This window comes from Halyomorpha halys, unplaced genomic scaffold, assembly GCF_000696795.3.
Source record: "Halyomorpha halys isolate HHAL.00 unplaced genomic scaffold, Hhal_1.1 Scaffold231.1, whole genome shotgun sequence".
Classification (NCBI taxonomy): domain Eukaryota; kingdom Metazoa; phylum Arthropoda; class Insecta; order Hemiptera; family Pentatomidae; genus Halyomorpha; species Halyomorpha halys.
The window spans coordinates 759,517-777,890 of record NW_027114318.1 but is presented as its reverse complement, the minus strand read 5'-3'; positions in this window follow the sequence as shown (position 1 = coordinate 777,890).

Here is an 18,374-nt window from a genome sequence, read left to right as displayed (position 1 = left end):
ATGGAAAAATAGGCGATAGATAAAACTATTCTCATTAAGAAGGGGTTAGAATATTTCAGTTCTTTGCCGGTTTCTTTTTTAATTACTAAAATTTTAGACAAATTTGTGCTCCTGCAAAAAATTTTTTTAGAGTCATGATAGCATTTAAAACAAGAAAAAATAACAAAACGTGAATTTTTAGTCAATTTCTGTAAAACTACCTTCCACAGACAAAAATAGTTAAAACATATTAAATTAGTATAAATTTGCTTAAGTTTGAGGCATAACAGAGATATTTGTATTACTAAGTTTTGGATCTTAGAAAATAAATAGAAATTGACATTTTTCAAAATTCATTTTGGTAAACATCCTAGAAACTGCCACTCCTAAAATAATTAATAGATACAAGATTTTGGTACATTTATCTCTGTTCAAATATTAGTGCTGATAGACTTCTATATGTTTTATAGTGATAAAATTATAATTGTTATTTGGAATAAGAAATTTGGTTTTTGAAAAACAGCATCTCAAGGACTATTATATGTACAGATGTCTATTAGCTCTAAAATGTAGCATAAAGTAGTTCCAAAGGATTACTTTTGTATGAGAAGTAGTTTCGATGATATTCAATAAAACAAAGTAGAATAATGCTGATTTATCGGCATTTGAGAAAAACAATATGGGTATTTGAAAAAACATTTAACGTAAACAGCACTATCTTTTTGGAGAAAAAGTTGAGAACATTTGTAAAAATTTGATAAAGCTTTTTACATCTTTCTTGCAGTAGATATGCAGATTACATAAGATACTTAACACTAAGAGAAACATGAGCGAACATTTAAGGCCCATCATGAAATTTTGTCGGCCTACATTTTCCTATTTATACCTTATTTTTTATAAGATCATCATATCCAGCAAGAACGTTTCTGTAAATTGATACCACACAATATTTTTTATGATTAAAAAAAAATCAAGATGACGTCCAAAAAAAATCCCATTTCGCAGGTTTTAAGTTAATAAAACGTCAAAAAGAACGAAAACATTCAAACCCGTGATCGCTGGAATTAGTTCTATAAAAAAAAAACCCAACATCTTTTTTCATATGAAATTTTTTGAAAATTAATTACAAGAAAAACATAAAGGTTTAGAAAAAAATATGCCAATAATGTAGAAATAAATTCCATTTTTTCCCCAGTGGGAATTAGTTCCCATTCAAAAACTTATATCAACTTCACTTTATGGATAATTATTATTCGCTACTAATTAAGGAAAATTATTAAATCATTTTAAGGTATTGTATATTCAATGAGGATATACCAGGGGATATTGTTGCTTAGAAGGATCAACATGACTGTTTCCATTAATCCTGATGAGCCAATGTAAATATCGTGCTATGAGAAAATACCTACTTGATATCCCAACGCCAATAAACCCCATTATAATAACACCTACGTCAATAAATATGTATGAGGTGAAAATATTTACTATCGCTACTACAGGGTAAACCAACCCCTATCTCCGAATATTCCATATTAAATCTTTATCATCTTTTAGGGGAGACAGCTGTATAAGCGTGGAAAAATTTGATTTTTGGAGATGACATTTGTTAGGTAAACCAGAATCACACTTAATTTTTTAACTCCAAATTTTATTATTTGAATATTAAATTTACAAAAAAAATGATTTTTTCAACCTTTGATAAAAATACTTGGTGAACTAAACAATAGTTACCCTTGTACTAACGTATATAATGTTAATTTTTTGATAAATGATTTTACAACATATTTTGATGTAATTAGTATGAGTTTTGATTTTACAACAAAAAATGCACAGTTAAATTCATTTACTTTATTCTGTCCAAACACCAATCTTCTATGACAGAAAGATTTAACTTATATTATATAAACACTTAGTGACTTTATTTAATAGAATAACAATAATATAATAGAAACAACCTATTTAACAATTATTACCCTATTATAACAAGATTATCCTATCTCTTCCTGTATCTTAAAAGGATAAACAAAAACTATAACTGATAAATATGTGAAAAACTCACCAAAAACGCAAACATAGCAAGGATTAGAACGAAGGTCGATTCCTATTCAGTTTAATAAAGACAACAAGGAGATAGCCCATAGTTCCCCGAAAAGTTTTAAGTATTTTATAGCTTAAATTAGACGGAGTAAAATATATGGATTTTACTTATATATATATATAATCTATTCCTGACAGAATTAAGAATGATAATACAATTACGAATGGGTAGCTTGAAAATAAATTCGTACATACAGTACGAAGTTTATAACTCTACATTAAAACATCATCCCACCTTAAACGCGCTGGAGTGCAAAACAAGAAAATAAGTTTTTATTAGCAGGATGGGACAATCGAGATTAATTAACTAAAAGGGTGGGTAATAAATCCCGTTAATTACTTTAATAGGGTGACAGTAGCAGTGAGGTAACGCACCTGTCTGGCAATCCAAAGGTTGCGAGTTCAAGTCCTCGGCCCTATCCGGGATTTTTTCAAGCAAATAATTACACAATACGTACTCACAGCTCCCCCGGGCGTTTGTGAGGCCCGTTAGCCAATGGGTGACACTCACAAAAAATAGGCGTGGGAGTGACGAAATCACCCTATGAAAACCACCTGATGAAGGGCGCGATGTATATTTTTAAAGTACATCGCATGAGGCCTTGGACCTACACGGTCTGTCGCGCCAATAGTAATAATAATAAAAATTACTTTAATAATATCTATAATAGTTGAACACTATTTATTTATTCCTAAAAATAAATGTGGGAGGGAAATGGCTATAATGTTAAAAAAAAAATTAAAAACTAAAGCTCCACTATCATCAATTCAACACTTCGTTTCTATTAATTATTACTGCAGTATTAATATTAAAAGTTTAAGTGAAAATTAACGTGAATAATATGACAGATTTTAAGCTAGGAAATATATCAGTTGTTTTTTCTCAGTTTTTTTTTTAACAATTACACGGGGTAATAGAGTCTACTTTGCTAATGTTTTCTGCTGCCCACTTAAAAAGTAATACGATGTTTGGATTTTCATAGGGTGTTTGTAATTTGCAAGAGACACCTATCTATTTACAAAACTCATAACTCCGTCATAAATGACATGACCATGTGATGTAGCCACTCTGCTTCAAATAGAAAATCTTTCTCGAGATAGCAAAGGTTTGCGAAGTTTTTGGTTTTTGCATCAGGCTCATGCATCAGAAGATTCCTATAAAGAAAAAATATTTTTGGGATTTTTTTTTTTTTTAGGCCGTCAGAATAGTTATTAGTTTTATGAAAACGTATAGCAGCAACTTAATTGTGTTTTAAGAGATCAGAAATAATCACGATTCTTACTAGGAATGAAATGTGACCAGTCGTGTGTAATATTTTATAATGATTATATTTTTCGTCCTACCTTTTTTTTCCTGGTCATTTTTTAATGGTGAGGAGTCAATTTTTCATTTCATGGGACATGCATAAATAAAAGTCGATCCTCAGGCCGGATTCGAACCGGCGCCGCCGCAGTTCTCGGGCTGTATAGGCAGTTGGACACTACACTATATTTATTGAAATTTTGAATCATTGGTAACATTGTCATTTTCTGATGACGTTGTCTATCCTTGAAACGCGCCAAGACTTTGGATTCATTTCAGAAACTACATTGAAAATATTTGTGGAATTTTTTTTATAGAAATCAGAAGCTTGCCAAAATCATTAATCTGGATCATTAACCACACTTGGGTTAAGATCTAAGTAGAAATGATTAAGGGGGAAAATCTGAGATGATAAGTCCCAAAAATGTGTTGAGTTGGCGTAGACCCTAACATGGACATATAAAATATTTCACTAAACTTTGGAAGAGACGGTCAGGGTAACAACTGACAGTTAAGGGGACTTTCGTACCACTCTCAACAAAGACACCTTTTGTTGTTAAGATTTAAGGTTTCATATATTCAACAAAGACATTTCAACTGTCAGTTAAGGGGTGGTTTACACCTCACACCGTTTAAACCTCACATCGTTTACACCTGAAGACCTACAACGTGGGTCGAAACGTCGGCAGTAATATAAATAAACAGTTGACAACAATTTTATTATTATTACATACAGGGAGGAGGGTTTCATCTCCTTGTAATTAATACTATTATTATTATTATCATTATTCTTAATTTAAAACAAATTTGATCCTTTTTTTCTCTCAACTTTATTCTTTACAACTTAAAAAAAAAGGATCAAATTTGTTTTAAATTAAGAATAATGATAAGAATAAACTAAACCACTCTCAAAGAAGAATATATAAAATAATTAATCTATTATTATCATTATTATAAACCCATTGCGCGGCCTGTTATTCCTCAAATTTTGAATATAGTGGACCCACTTTACATTAATATCATGTCACTAAAATGCCAGGGGTTGAAATGAATACATTCGTAAACTTTTAGACAAATTTAACTCATACCAGTTTAACATTTGACATTTTACGTCATAAACAGATGGTGAAATATTAATTAGAGAGGGAATCTATAATGTTTGAAATAGCCGCTCAAATTTCACTGCCAGTAAATTCAAATGTCATTACCAAAATCTTGCATATATATGCTGTTTCGGATAGCTTAATTATTATATTTAATTAGATTGGATAACTCAATGGAACTAAAATATCTTGTAAATTCATAATGTCCGAATAAAGATTAACTATTTCTATTGTTTCTCTAATATAGGAACAAGAAATTAGTTTAGAAGGGGATAATTACAAATTCTGACCACCTAGATATTTTTTTAAGTTTGTAACGCACTTTTAATAAATATTAAAATATTTTAAATTAACAAACTATTTTTTCGTAGCACAAAATAATTAGTTACAAGGCCAGTAAATTAATTGTTCAAACTTCAATAATTAAATGCATGTGGCAAATTCACATAAAGAAGTTGAACAAAAATGAATTTTGAGTAAATAGACCCAAAAACCTGTTTAAACAGGCCATTTTTATATGTTGAGAAAGGGATTTAGTAATATGAAGAAAAATAAATGGGGAAAAAAAATTAAGAAATCAGGTAAGTGTATCACAAAACTTCCACTTACCACTCAACATTAATTGGAAATTAATTTCTTTTCAATTAGGATTCATAAAAGTTGCCTGATGCCAAAATTGCCATTAGGATATATTTTGTGGGGAGTAGGGTAGTTCAGCAGGTAAGGTAAAATGCTACCAACTCCAAGTACTCGGATCTGAATCCGGCTATAGTAAGATTTATTCTGTTACTCTAGCAGTAAGTCAACTCTGTGAGTTCTGGGTGCCCTCCGGGGTACATCCAGCCTCTTATAGTGGATACCCTTAATTTGGGGCCATGAACTAATCACCTCCTTGTATAACCGTTGCTCAAGAAAAAGTACTTCCTAACAAAACTACTGAACCCTGACTCTTTATGGATTCTAGACGTCCAGACTTTCATTTTCATATATTTCATAGCAATACAAACATTTATTTATCTACTTCTATTTTTTAATACGATTATATATTGCTATGTATCGAGGTATTAGCAATTATTAATATTATAGGGGTCTTTGCCATGTATTGTCATACCTGTGACTGTCAACAAAGAGCACTTTGAATGAGGCTAATAGGCACAGGTGAAAGGTTCCTTCCTCAACAAATCTATTAACAACAGGTATTGCCAGCTGGCTTTGTCGGTAGTCAGGTAAATCATCCCAGCCCTTGCACCAAACACCTTTCTAAATGTACCATCTCTTTTAACATATTTTTCTTGGGAGTGGCTGATGATAGCCAATGGGAAATAAGGTTCCGGAAAGGTAACACCGCTACGAACGAGAGGGGGATCTGGCCAGGAGAGAAGTACAGGAAACACAGAACACAGACAGAGAGGGAAACAATAGAGGTACAGAAGTGAGAAGACGAGGGCAAGATGCACTTTGCACCATGCAAGATGCACCAGACGAAGTCCTAAGAACGGCTGTGAGACCTGGACGCCACCCCTTCTGAACAAGATGACATTCACGTTACTACACGCACCACTCAAATCAACCTACTCAGCACTCATTCAGGTATATATTAGGTAATAATATAATAATCGATATTTTATGGCAACCAATTATCTGAATCAGTTCAATCATTTTAATAAGATCATCTATCAATCATTCTAAATAAAAACAAACTGGTAAACAAAAAACAAGCCTTTGGAAAGGAATCCAATCATCATAATAATTTTTACACGACTCATTATAAATTCATTAATTAACTTATTTATGGATAATTCCTTTCCGACCGCTTGGCATCCCGATTATATCCCGAACAGTACATTGCAATATATCACTTTATATAGCCCTATATCACTTTTGAAATATTTTAATAAATACGGCAATAGAAAACTTTAAAATAATTCAATTGATCAATATTTAAAAAGCTCCTGAAATTGAAAAACGGCATGAAACCTGCGACTCCCGCCCTCTGTTGGAGCCTTACTTATTTGACTTTTTAGACAAAGGACTAAAGCGAATAGATTGGTCGATGTACAACATGTCACAATCTCAGAAAAGGAGATCATAACACCAAAAAAAAGGCAATTCTTCTCGACTGGACCCGCCCCACCAAGACCATAAACTTTAAAGGATACTTTAATGAATATCTAGCAATATGAGATTAATTGTACTAAAATCTTCGGCTTTACATTATACCTGTAAATTTTTACTTTCTATAAATTTTTGAGGTTAAAAATTTTCCAAAGATAAATATAAACTATTCTATATTTTTCTTTATAGTTGTACATTATTTCGGAACAATTTTCCCATATTCGTGCACCTTAATCGTCCTCATACTTGTCATACTTTCAATTTCACTATCGAAATCATTTCATCAATATAACATGGTTGAAACTTGTTTCACACTGTATTGAATACAGTGTGAAACAATTTTCAAGTCCTGCTAGACATCCATAGGGATGAGGCTATTTGAGGATATATAACATAATTTTGTTTAATATAGATATTAAAAGTTCAATCAAAGTTATTGATGCAACTTTAAAGATTAAAAAAAAGAAAGAAATTGAAGTATAAAGCCGATAATGTAAAGTGACACTGTAGCTATGATAAGATTAAACTAATCCATTGCAAAATACTGATTACTAATTTCGTTATACTAACTAACTATATTTTTAAAATAAAATTTACGTTCTTTCAACTATTTTTTAAAACTATTTTAAATAATCGAAAAATTATTACGAAATACGAAATTTTATAAAATCTATAAAAAATCCTAGAATTTATTTATCAACTTATGTATTTTTGATATCATTATATATATTTTTATACACTTAAATAATCATTTTTATACAAACAAAACTTTAGAAAATCTATTATAATGCCTAGAATTTAGACAATATTAACTAACAAATTTTTGTAATATATAATTACAGATTGAACCATATAACGGACGAATGCCGGATAATTTACTAATAATAAACATAGAAGTGAAAAATAATGAAGGATTCTCCTTGAAAAAAAAAGAACAGTCAGAACCGTTTGACACAAATTAAATATTGTAGATTACCTTAAAAAATATTATTAAACTACAATAACTAAATCTGTCGAATAAAAAATTATTATATTGCCTTACTTGTCTAATAAAATTTTGTTATGAAAAAAAAAATAGTTTGAAATTACAATCGTTTCGCCTGCCGGGCACGATACTACAATCCTGCAACACCGTAATGCCATGTGGCATTAGTAGACGTTACTGCCGTGAGTAAAAACTTTGTTTCTATTTATTCATTAAAATTTACAATTACATTACATAAAAATACATCTGATAGATGTAATGTTAATTATAATGATATGACACGGACTACGGATATACTTCCCATTGGTAGCACTCCAGAATTAAAACTAAGTACAAATTTTCTGTTAGGAATATTTTTTGTAACCGTATGTCCGAGCCCTGATTCATAATGGAGCTTCCACGAAAGAGTATTAGTTCATAAACATAAGCGTAACAACCACAAAGTGCAAATAGTAATTATAGTTCATAGTATTATAGAGTTAAAGAATAAAAATTTTCAGCGATAAGTTATTTACGAAAAAACTGCAATTTTCCCTTTCCTTTATATAAAAAAATATAGGCCTTTCGGAGATATTCTGGTCTTCAGGATTTATTTCATACAATTTCAACAATGCAACAGTAAATAAATATAATTAAATATTTATTTTTAAATCACCAATAATTAAAATTTCGTATACATTGCCTTGTACAACAAATTTAATTTTATTTAATGTTCTAGTTTGTTTGTCTAGTTCGTCAATTATCGAATAATTTTATTTCATTACTTTTTAGATAAATAGATTCATAAATAAAAAGGAACCAAACTCACAATTCAAATATCAGTGTCGCACTGCAATAAAATTTATTTTTTTTTAATGTATTATATATAATTTACAACTGTAAAAATAATAAATACAATAAGTAAATCTGTGAAATGTTTTATTTACACTTGAAAATCTTGGGAAGGAACCAACCGTTGGTGGTACTTCAAACATCAATTTAAAGTAGAAGGTTCCGTGGCCATCTTCTTTTCAGACGCCTCGGAGGATTATCAGAGATTGTTAAGGATCAGAGATTTAGAACTAAAGGGTTAGGATGGGTGAGGTGTTTAGAATGAAAAGATGCTTATCTGTTTTGGGCCAAACCTGCAACGAATGGGATGTTAAAGTCTTTGTAGATGAGTTTATTTGAACCATATAAATCTACCAATCTACCGAGTTAAGATTGGAAATTTGATGTCTCAGGAATTTTTTGTGGAGGATGGCTTAAGACAGGGGGCTCCTCTTCTATTTTATATAGCATTAGAAGTAGCTATTCGTTCAATTATAACTAATCCAGGAGGGACCATTTACAATAGACTGTCTCAACATTTAGCTTATGGAGATGATGTAGTCATTGCCGCAAGAACCTGAGCAGCATTAAAAGGAACATTCCAGGAATTCGAAGAAGCAGCTTATGAATTGGGCCTTAAGGTGAATGAAGATAAGACGGTGTACATAAAAAGCTCAAGAAAGAAAAAGGAAGTGAATAGCAAAGTGGCGTTCAGAGACCAAAGTTTCAGTTCTGTAAACCAGTTTAAGTACCTAGGAAGCCTGGTTACAGACGATAACAAAGTAGACAGCGAAATAGAGGCCAGGATAGCAGCAGGAAATAAATGTTATTTCTCACTGCTGAAAATACTGAAGTTTAGAGGTCACTCTAAAAGAATGACAGTGGTCATTTACAAAACCATCGTAAGGCCAGTAGTGATCTATGGGGGAGAAAGATGGCCTTTGAGAAGCAATGCAGAACAGAAGCTCAACTCCTGGGAGAGAAAGGTATTGAGAAGGGTATGGGGAGTAGTCTCGGAGAATAGAATTTGGAGAAGAAAAAGGAATGAGGAACTGATAAATTTATTCGGGGAACGCAGCATCCGTTTTACCGTTTTAGAATAAGATGGTTAGGACACATTGAGAGAATGCCCGATGCAAGGATACCCAAAAAGATAGTTTATGGAAAACGGAAAAGACGTCCCCGGATCAGATGGCTGGACGATGTGGAGGAGGATTTGAAGCTCTTGAAGGTTGGCAGATGGAATGAGAAAGCAAGAGACCGTGTAGATTGGTTGGCCATTGTGGAGGAGGCCCGGTTTCTTGAAGGACCGGAGTGCCATAATAATAATTCATTATTACTAATAGACATATTGGGTGTAAAATTGAAGGAAATATTATTTCCAAAATCATATTTGTATCCCGTTATTTCAATATCACTCTTGCATGATAAGAAATCATCAACTAATGAAAAAAAAGTGGTAAATTTTCAGAAGCCATAGCATACCTATAAGCAATATTTTTCATTCAAATTGTATCATTCAACATATAACAGAACTGAATCAAGTATATCAGATGACTAAATAGCATAACCTAGCAAACGTAGGGAGATTAAAATGTGTGGAATGTGTGACTGAATGGAATCCATAAGAACGTACTACACAAGTAAGAATGTCAGTGTAAAAATCTAATTCCAAATTTACCCATGGAATAGAAAATAATGCCATAAAACACAAAACCTATATCAGATTCTAAAATTATAGACAAAATTTGATAAGCATCTTTTTACATCTCAAGTAAGCCTTAACTGAAACTTAGGCTTCCTCAGAATAAGTCAATCTGCTGCAAACCTCCCCGACACCGAACACGACAAAGTGTTACAGTAATAACGTCGTTATAGAAGTTATAATCGAATACTACTCTGAAACTCTCTGATCAGTCTAATACAGACCGAACCACATCTCAAAAGGGTTCATTCATCGTTCATACCTCCCTTTGTTAATAAGCTAATAATCAATATAATGTTCCAACATTTTATAAATCCACTGAATCAATTATTTACAATATAATAATTTGGTTAGAGTGAGACTGAGTAGTGCAGTATCACCGGTGACACGATAATATACAGCCATAGTAGCAACTGTTGCAGCCCCTGCCAAGGTGTAAACCGCATGGTAATTGTCGTAAAGACAGCACTTATTTTTCCATTAATCCTGATAATATCTCGAAAGATTAAAAAGATGTCTTATAATAAATTTTTGAGGAAAAATAGGATAGAAAATTGTTGAGATAATTTTCAACTAAATTAACTAAAGATCAAAACATAGAAAATGCTTTAACAAATATATAATAAAATAGATTTTTGTCTAATTATCATAAGTTAGTTACGAAAGTTGACAGCTATCTAAGCACCGCTCCGATGTAATATAGAATACAGGTAATGCCAACATGGCCTGGCCGCATTAGAGAGCAATTTGAGTTTCCCAGACTGCTGGAGACCGTTACTGCTGGAGAAACCTCGTGAGTGCAGAGTGTGCTGGAGTGGTGGAGTGGTTGTTGCCGAGGAAATGTGCGTAATAAGAGGCCTAAATGCTCATCGTAAATCCAACTTAGGACCCAACACCTTAACCTAATGAACTTATGAAATTACACAGGGATTTTGTGGGTCTGTAAAATATTGGATAATGGGCAAAGTAGCAACAGAGAAACTGCTTTTTTATTCCATCACAGATTAAAAATTAGTAAATTAAAACTTTGTCGCTGTTGTTGTTTGAATTTGAGGCAAAAAGTATAGGTGATCATCATTGCCCTAGTATAAAAAAAAATTGGTTAATTATTAATTATTTAACTAGATACTATTTTTTATAACAGAAAAATTTATGATAATAATAATTCTGGTAATATATTTGAGTTTTATAATATATAAATGATATTTATATCACAGTAAATAATTTGATGACTTTAATTAAGTCGATGGTATTGTTAATATTCATTATCGCACAAGGCCCTGTGGTTTTCGAGGAACACTCCTACATTTCCCATGATACTTCTGAATCGAGGGCACTCCACAAAGTTGTGAATCATAGTCATAACCACTTTACAGAGGTGGCACTGAGGTGAATATTTTCTTGTTATGAGACGGTCATGGGTCAACCGGCAGTCTCCAATTCGGTGGCGCGCTATAACAACTTCCTCTCTTCTATACTGTCTAGAGGATGAGACCCAGCAACTCCCTGTTGGCTTCATCATTTTAAGCTTGCTATTTTCTAATGAAGTCAAATGTTGTTGCGAGTCATGTAATATTATAATCACTATTGGTCGAAACAGATCTGAAGGGGAATGTAACTGGGTATAATATTTTATAGAAAGTGGGGCTTCTGTTGCAGCTTCATTTATTTTCCCCTCTTCAAGAATCCCGGAATGACTAGAAACCAACAAAAATGTTAATTTTTTAAAAGAGTTTTCATTTTATTTAATGTCATTTTTATCATTACATCTTTACATACAATCACCTAAATACCATGCGTATCAATACACTTTGCATATTCGGTGGTTCTTTTTTAGAATATGATGATGGTCTGAAATAGTTGAAACGTTGTTATGGAGAAGTAAATCTGAACCAGGTATCGTTTATTGTTTGATTAAATTGAAAATTCACTTTTCATCTCAAAACCCTTAAAAGAACTATTGGAGAAACGACTAGCTATATTATTGTGTTTGGTAAGCCAGAAAAATAATTGGATTGTAACAAATTTATTTAAATAATTTAAATTAAATCAAAAGTTAGTAAGAAAGTTTAATTTAACTTAAATAATTTTTTAGGATAAAAGATCCTAGCCTTTATTATAATTTAATAGGATTAATTAAAATAGCATTACTAATTTAAGTTCCAAAAGTAAGTGAATAAATAGAAAAAAATATAATTTGAATGAAAAACCAAATGACCCTTTGGTTTTTTAATAAGTATAATTCACATACAGAATAAGTCACATGGTATGCAACGGAGATTGCCTATAAATTTCAATAATGTTTCTAAATAAAGTAATTTGTAAAACATGTTAGTTAGGTTATAAGATGTTTTACAATATACTAATAGTCAGAAATTTAAAAAATAATACTAGTCGAGTAAATTTAGGTTGGTAAATTGATTGAAACAATTATTAATTTCTGTGATTAATTTGCCCATTTCCACTAAAATAGTGTAAACTATATCACAGCTACCGTGCTTAATACTTTAATACTGTCACGACAGTACTGTTGCACAAGGAATATAGCTGACAGAACAGGTTGCAATGAAGCTATAGTCACTTAAGGCCCGTTTATTTCTTCAAAATTTGTTTTTTAATCTTAAACTATATTTCATTTTAGTACTAAAATTATGGCAAAAAATATTAAAGTTTTGGATTTTATATTTTACGAAAATAAAGATGAATTTGTAATTGAAATAATTTTTGAAATAAAAATTAACAGTTATTTACAATACTTTATTATAATTAATTATAAATTTAGGCAATATCATTTAAAATAGAATAAATCGCAACTAAATTTATTATTATTTGTTTTTAATAATATGCAATAAAAAGTTTTGTTGGCGCAATCCTTGCTTTAAACTAACTGATACTTGCACCCTTAACGGTTTTGGAAAAAAATCTGCAGATTTTGCATGATTTTGGGCCACATCACTTTGTCGCGAAACCCTTGTTAAAGAAACTCTACTACCTTATCGACTAATGAACCCAATTTAATGGTAATTCAATTAGAGAATATTTTATGAAACGGTTGATGGGCCTTGGGCCTAGACATTTTCCGCTAAAACTTTCATCATCCCCCCCCCCATTCCTCCAATTAAGCCTCTTATTGGCTAATTTCCCGCCGCTGAGTAGCTTTCGATGGGAAGTGTAGGTGCTTCGCCGCTTCTAAATATTTTATCATACTTCAAAATTACTAAAAACAAAAAAAAAATGAATTAAAATAACTTATATTAATATGAATATAAATAAATTATATGAATTAAAATAAGTTCCTTATATAATCTATTTATAATCTCATTTTTTTATATATTTCATATTATTAGTCGGGAGCGGGTGGCTAAGTGGTTAGGTACTGTAACTGTTAGTAGTACCCGGGTTCAAATCTGGATGTAGCAGATAATTATTTTCTGTTCCCTATAACCGTGAGTCAACCCTGTAGGTTCAGGAGCAATTCGGGGTCCACCTAGTCTCATGAAATGGGTACTCAACCACATCACGTTTTTCTTTCCGTATAGGATGCCGCTCCAAAGACTTCACACTTCGCAGATCAATAATAGCCTTAATATTGTTTTTTATATAAAGGTAGTTATATCTTCCTTTTGTTCAGAATTTCTTTTAATGATAGGATACGGGATTAATCTTAAAGATTTGGAATAATTTGATATTGATGTGGTGATACTTAGCAAGGTGGCAATCGCTATACACTATTTTCCTTTCAGGTAGCTAGGTAATCCACTTCTACTGGAAGTGAAAGTTGTGTGTACCACGCACAAGTTTTTTTTCTTTTGTTTTTACTTGTTATTCAGGAAATAAATATATGGACTTGCTCAGATGATGGAAACGATTTAAAATAAAACGTAGTTGGAACATTTACAATGAATGTGGTAAAAAATACCGCATGGTGGATATTGGGTGGAAGGAAGAGCTAAGTTGACTGTATTATCCGAGAGGGCTCCTGGGCCATTTTAAGATTCGGAGGCGGACCCTGGATTCCTACTCGCCTCTCCAACTCCACTTATTAAAATTCCAACAGTTTAGCAGCCAGTGCCCTCGAGTATTTCATTCAAGTCCGGCCGAGACAAGAGAAGCGGATCATTCTCTCCTCTCACCACCTCCGTTGCTTAATTACTCGTCAATATGACGGGTAGGGTGGTATGCCACCCTAAGACCATATGATCGGTAAAAATTAAAGATGAAATGAATTTCAATGTTAAAGTGAAGAAGTCATTCGCGGTACATTTATTGCAGATTGGTCATTGAGAATAAAAAATAATATGCATCATTAGCATATAATACAATGGTGAAAATAATTTTATATGGAGCATATGTTTTTAATATTTTCAAAACTATGGTCAACTATTGTATGAAGATAGTCCGGGTAGCGGTCAATACAGTCTTCCGATGTGTTTCAATCTGCCAGCCCTGCAATGTGGGGCGAAACGTTAACAATAGGTTTCTTTTATTATTTGGATACCTAATACCTAATACCTTGGTCAACTATCTTCCACTCTTTGTCTTAGCTATGCCTGACTGAATAACCCAAGGGAGAGGTTAAACACTTTGGACATATTTTGTTCAATTTTACTATAAATGAGAAGATTTCTATGAGAAGTTATCATTACCATATCTACATCATGAAGTAAGGTTTTACTACTAGGTTACTAGTACCTATAATATAATATAATTGTAGCATTTATAATTTAAAATGTTTTATTTCTATTAAAGGATCAGAAATTAAATTAATTGACTATATACAAAGAGACACAGTATCCCTGAAACATCCAAGATAAAAATTAATGATATATGCACTATCATGTTTTAATTTTTAGACCTGAAGGTACGATAAGAGTATATACAAAAAAATGTAAAATATTGAAGGTAAAATGTTGTCTCGTATGTTGTTTTGTTATATTTCATTTTGTAATATATTTATTTTTATACTAAAATAAGTAAGGTTGTCTGAGAGCTCTAAGGTATTACCCGAGATAATATCGTAAGCCTTATGATATCCTCTGTATGTTCTGACTAGTTATATCAGCAGGCTATGTATACATTTACATTACTTAAATAAATCAAAATTAAAACTCAAATTATGCAATTTGTTTATTAAATGTTATTAAAAAATTTTATAACTGTAAAAAAATTGAAAAAAAAAAATCTAAAAAATACCACACAGTATTTTTATAAAAAGTGAGTAGGGGGAAATAAAACCGATAACTGAGATTTATCTTCGTTATTGATAGGGTTCGGGTTATTGAAGAGATGGCAGATAAGGAAAAAAAAGGATTTTAAATATTGAGAGGTTTTGAGAGAGGCGGATATGGAGTCCCTGTTGGAGGTCGCTCGGATTACAAAGGATTTGTGAAACGCTCAATTTCGGTGTGGGAAGGGGAGGTGAAACTGGAAATGTATGTTGAATGTTGGTTGTCAACCGGTCCAGGGAGGGATCAATCAATTTTAGCAAAGGCAATAAAAGATTAGACAAAAACAATCATACGAGAATGAAATTTATCTGGCTTAAGAAAGGAGAGAAAAACTTTATTTTGCAAGCTACACTGCCCAAATATATTGGGTTGATACATAGCACAGCATACTAGTCAATCAATTAATAGAGATCATATGAATACCAATATAAATTAATTAACAAAGATATAATATTTTTTCATTATAACCAAGTATCATAATACACTGTTTTTTAGGTTTATAACTAAATTACATTACATCTTTATTTTTTGTTCATTTGTCATTTTTTTGTTTTGTTTTGTTCTAAACTGTATGTATTTTGTCCTATTGCACTTTTATTCCCCTCAGATTTCTCTTTTCCAGTGATCCATCACAAATATACAATTTATTTTAATATTACATTATGTATAGACTAATCAAATGTTAAAACTCCCAGGACATACACATACAATACAATAAATAATAATAAAACAAAGTTACGAATAAAGGAAAATGTAGAAAATAAAGTAATATTTTATTGCAATCAACAGATTACTTCATCAAAAAATGTTTTGCGAAATTCCATTCCGTTACTTGCAGTTAAAGGTTCAGTGGCTAACAACGAAGGAAATCCAACTTCACCTCGAAGACCGAAGCCCAGACCAATGCAAGACATTCTGTTACGAACTTCTTAAATATCTATTTAATAATTTTCATAGTATATGAGTAAGTTATTTTAATTATTAATTACTCAAAATTATGATATAATTAAAACATTGTAAGTTGTTAAGGGTATATTTAAAAAAAAAAAATTATAAGCTTTTTATCCCCCACATTATTGACTTTTAAAGCAAATCTAATTGTTATAACAACAATGTAAGGCCCACCAGGACGATTTGATGATAAAGAAATTTAAAAAATAATAACTAATTAGTACAAGGCAATTTAAGTTCACAATAAAGATTTAAGCTCCTAATATAATATTTGAACTCTAAGACCAAGTAATTAATTTATAAGGTCATTATTTCTTTATTATATTCATTATTTTATAGTAGTTCATTAATGTAAACAAAAAATTTAATAAGAGCATGTTTCATAATAAAGAATGCATGTTTCATCAGTAAGCAGATTCGCATGAACGAAATATAGAGGGGTGCTATATTAAAAACAGGTTCTGTATTCCCATCTTCGCCTCAGCCAAGTTGAACAAAGAGAAGTAAGATCAGAGAGGGTTTGGAGAATACCTTTAGTCAACACATATATATCTGCTATCATGTAAAACTCAAGAATATGTTTCTGTATAATCCTCCTTATTACTTTAGAGTGATTTATTTATCGAAAGTTATAACTGTATAAAAAATAATATAATGATTGAAAATGATAAATATTTCAGAACACGTGATAATCTTGAGGAGGAACCACCCAATGGTGATAATTCAATCATTACTTAAAACTAGAAAATCCCGTGGTCATCAATACGTCTCGGAGGATCATCAAGGATTATTAAGGATGAGATATTAAGAGCTAATAAATTAGGGTGGGTAAGGATTTTGGAATAAAAGGAGGTAGATTTATTTCAAACCTACTCTGCGACGAATGGGATTTTGGATTGTAAGGATTGGATAAGGCAGGAATTTGATGGTTTGTTGGAGCTTCAAACCTCAATTCCGTAGCTCCAAATTGGTCTGATTATCTGGTTATCACAGTGTGTAAGAGTTTTTTGTTATAAATGAAAAGTTTAGAGCGTTTGTCAAGTAAGCGCTGATGTAGTAATCGAAATCTACGAGCAGTTTCTTGTCGTTTCAGTTTAGTATAAGGTTTATAGGTAAGTCTCTTGTCAAGATGGAGTCCTAAGTATCGAATCTGTTCAACAGGCGTTAGTGGGATATTAAAAAAAGATATTGTAGGGCAGGAGGGTAGTGGTTTACGACGGAGAGTAAGGGTGATCTGGCGGGATTTTTCAGGATTTATATTCATTCTCCAGTTGTGATACCATTCTTCAATGAATGTTATGTGTAACTGCAGAGTTTATTACGTCAAACAGTACACAACAGTCATCATCATATTTTACTGAGGTTGGGATATCAGCTGTAGAGTGATTTTAAAACATCCATAATATGATGAAAGCATATCTAATTAGATGACTAAAGTAGATATCCTAGAATTCGTTATAACGTGCTCATTGGAAACTATTATACCGCATGCTTAAATCATTCGATTTCCAACTCGGAAACAACTTCTTCGTGAGGAGCATTATCAACTTACTAAAAGTTGATTCTACTTAAAAATTAAAAGGGGAATTGGCACTGAATAATTAACACCCTGGAGCCTATTAATTAACGAGAGGCATAATTACCTGGCGTTAGTTGGGATCCCTAGGAGGGAAGAAGGGTGATGGGGGGAGGGGTTTCCTATTAAAGCGGCCATACAGGTGGGCCCCCTTTGTCCTCAATCTAATTAACCACAAAATGCCTTTAAAAAACTCAATTACCTCCTCGAGGAAACCCTGATAAAGTTGCCACGATTTCACTCCTCCTTAATAATTCAGCACTCGGATATAGCAGCTGCAGAACAAGGGGCGATTTTTTTTCGGCGAAAAAAAAAATTCGGGCGCATATGACGAACATTGGGAGGGAATATGTTTCCAGGATTTGGGATTGGTGCAAAGCTGAAACATTTTAATATTTAAGGAATATTTGACCAGTAACCTTTCATCTTCATATATAATACAAAAAACTGATTTAAAAAAAAAAAACTTCGCATAGTTACAGGTAATTCCAATACCCAACCATATTTAACAACAGATATATA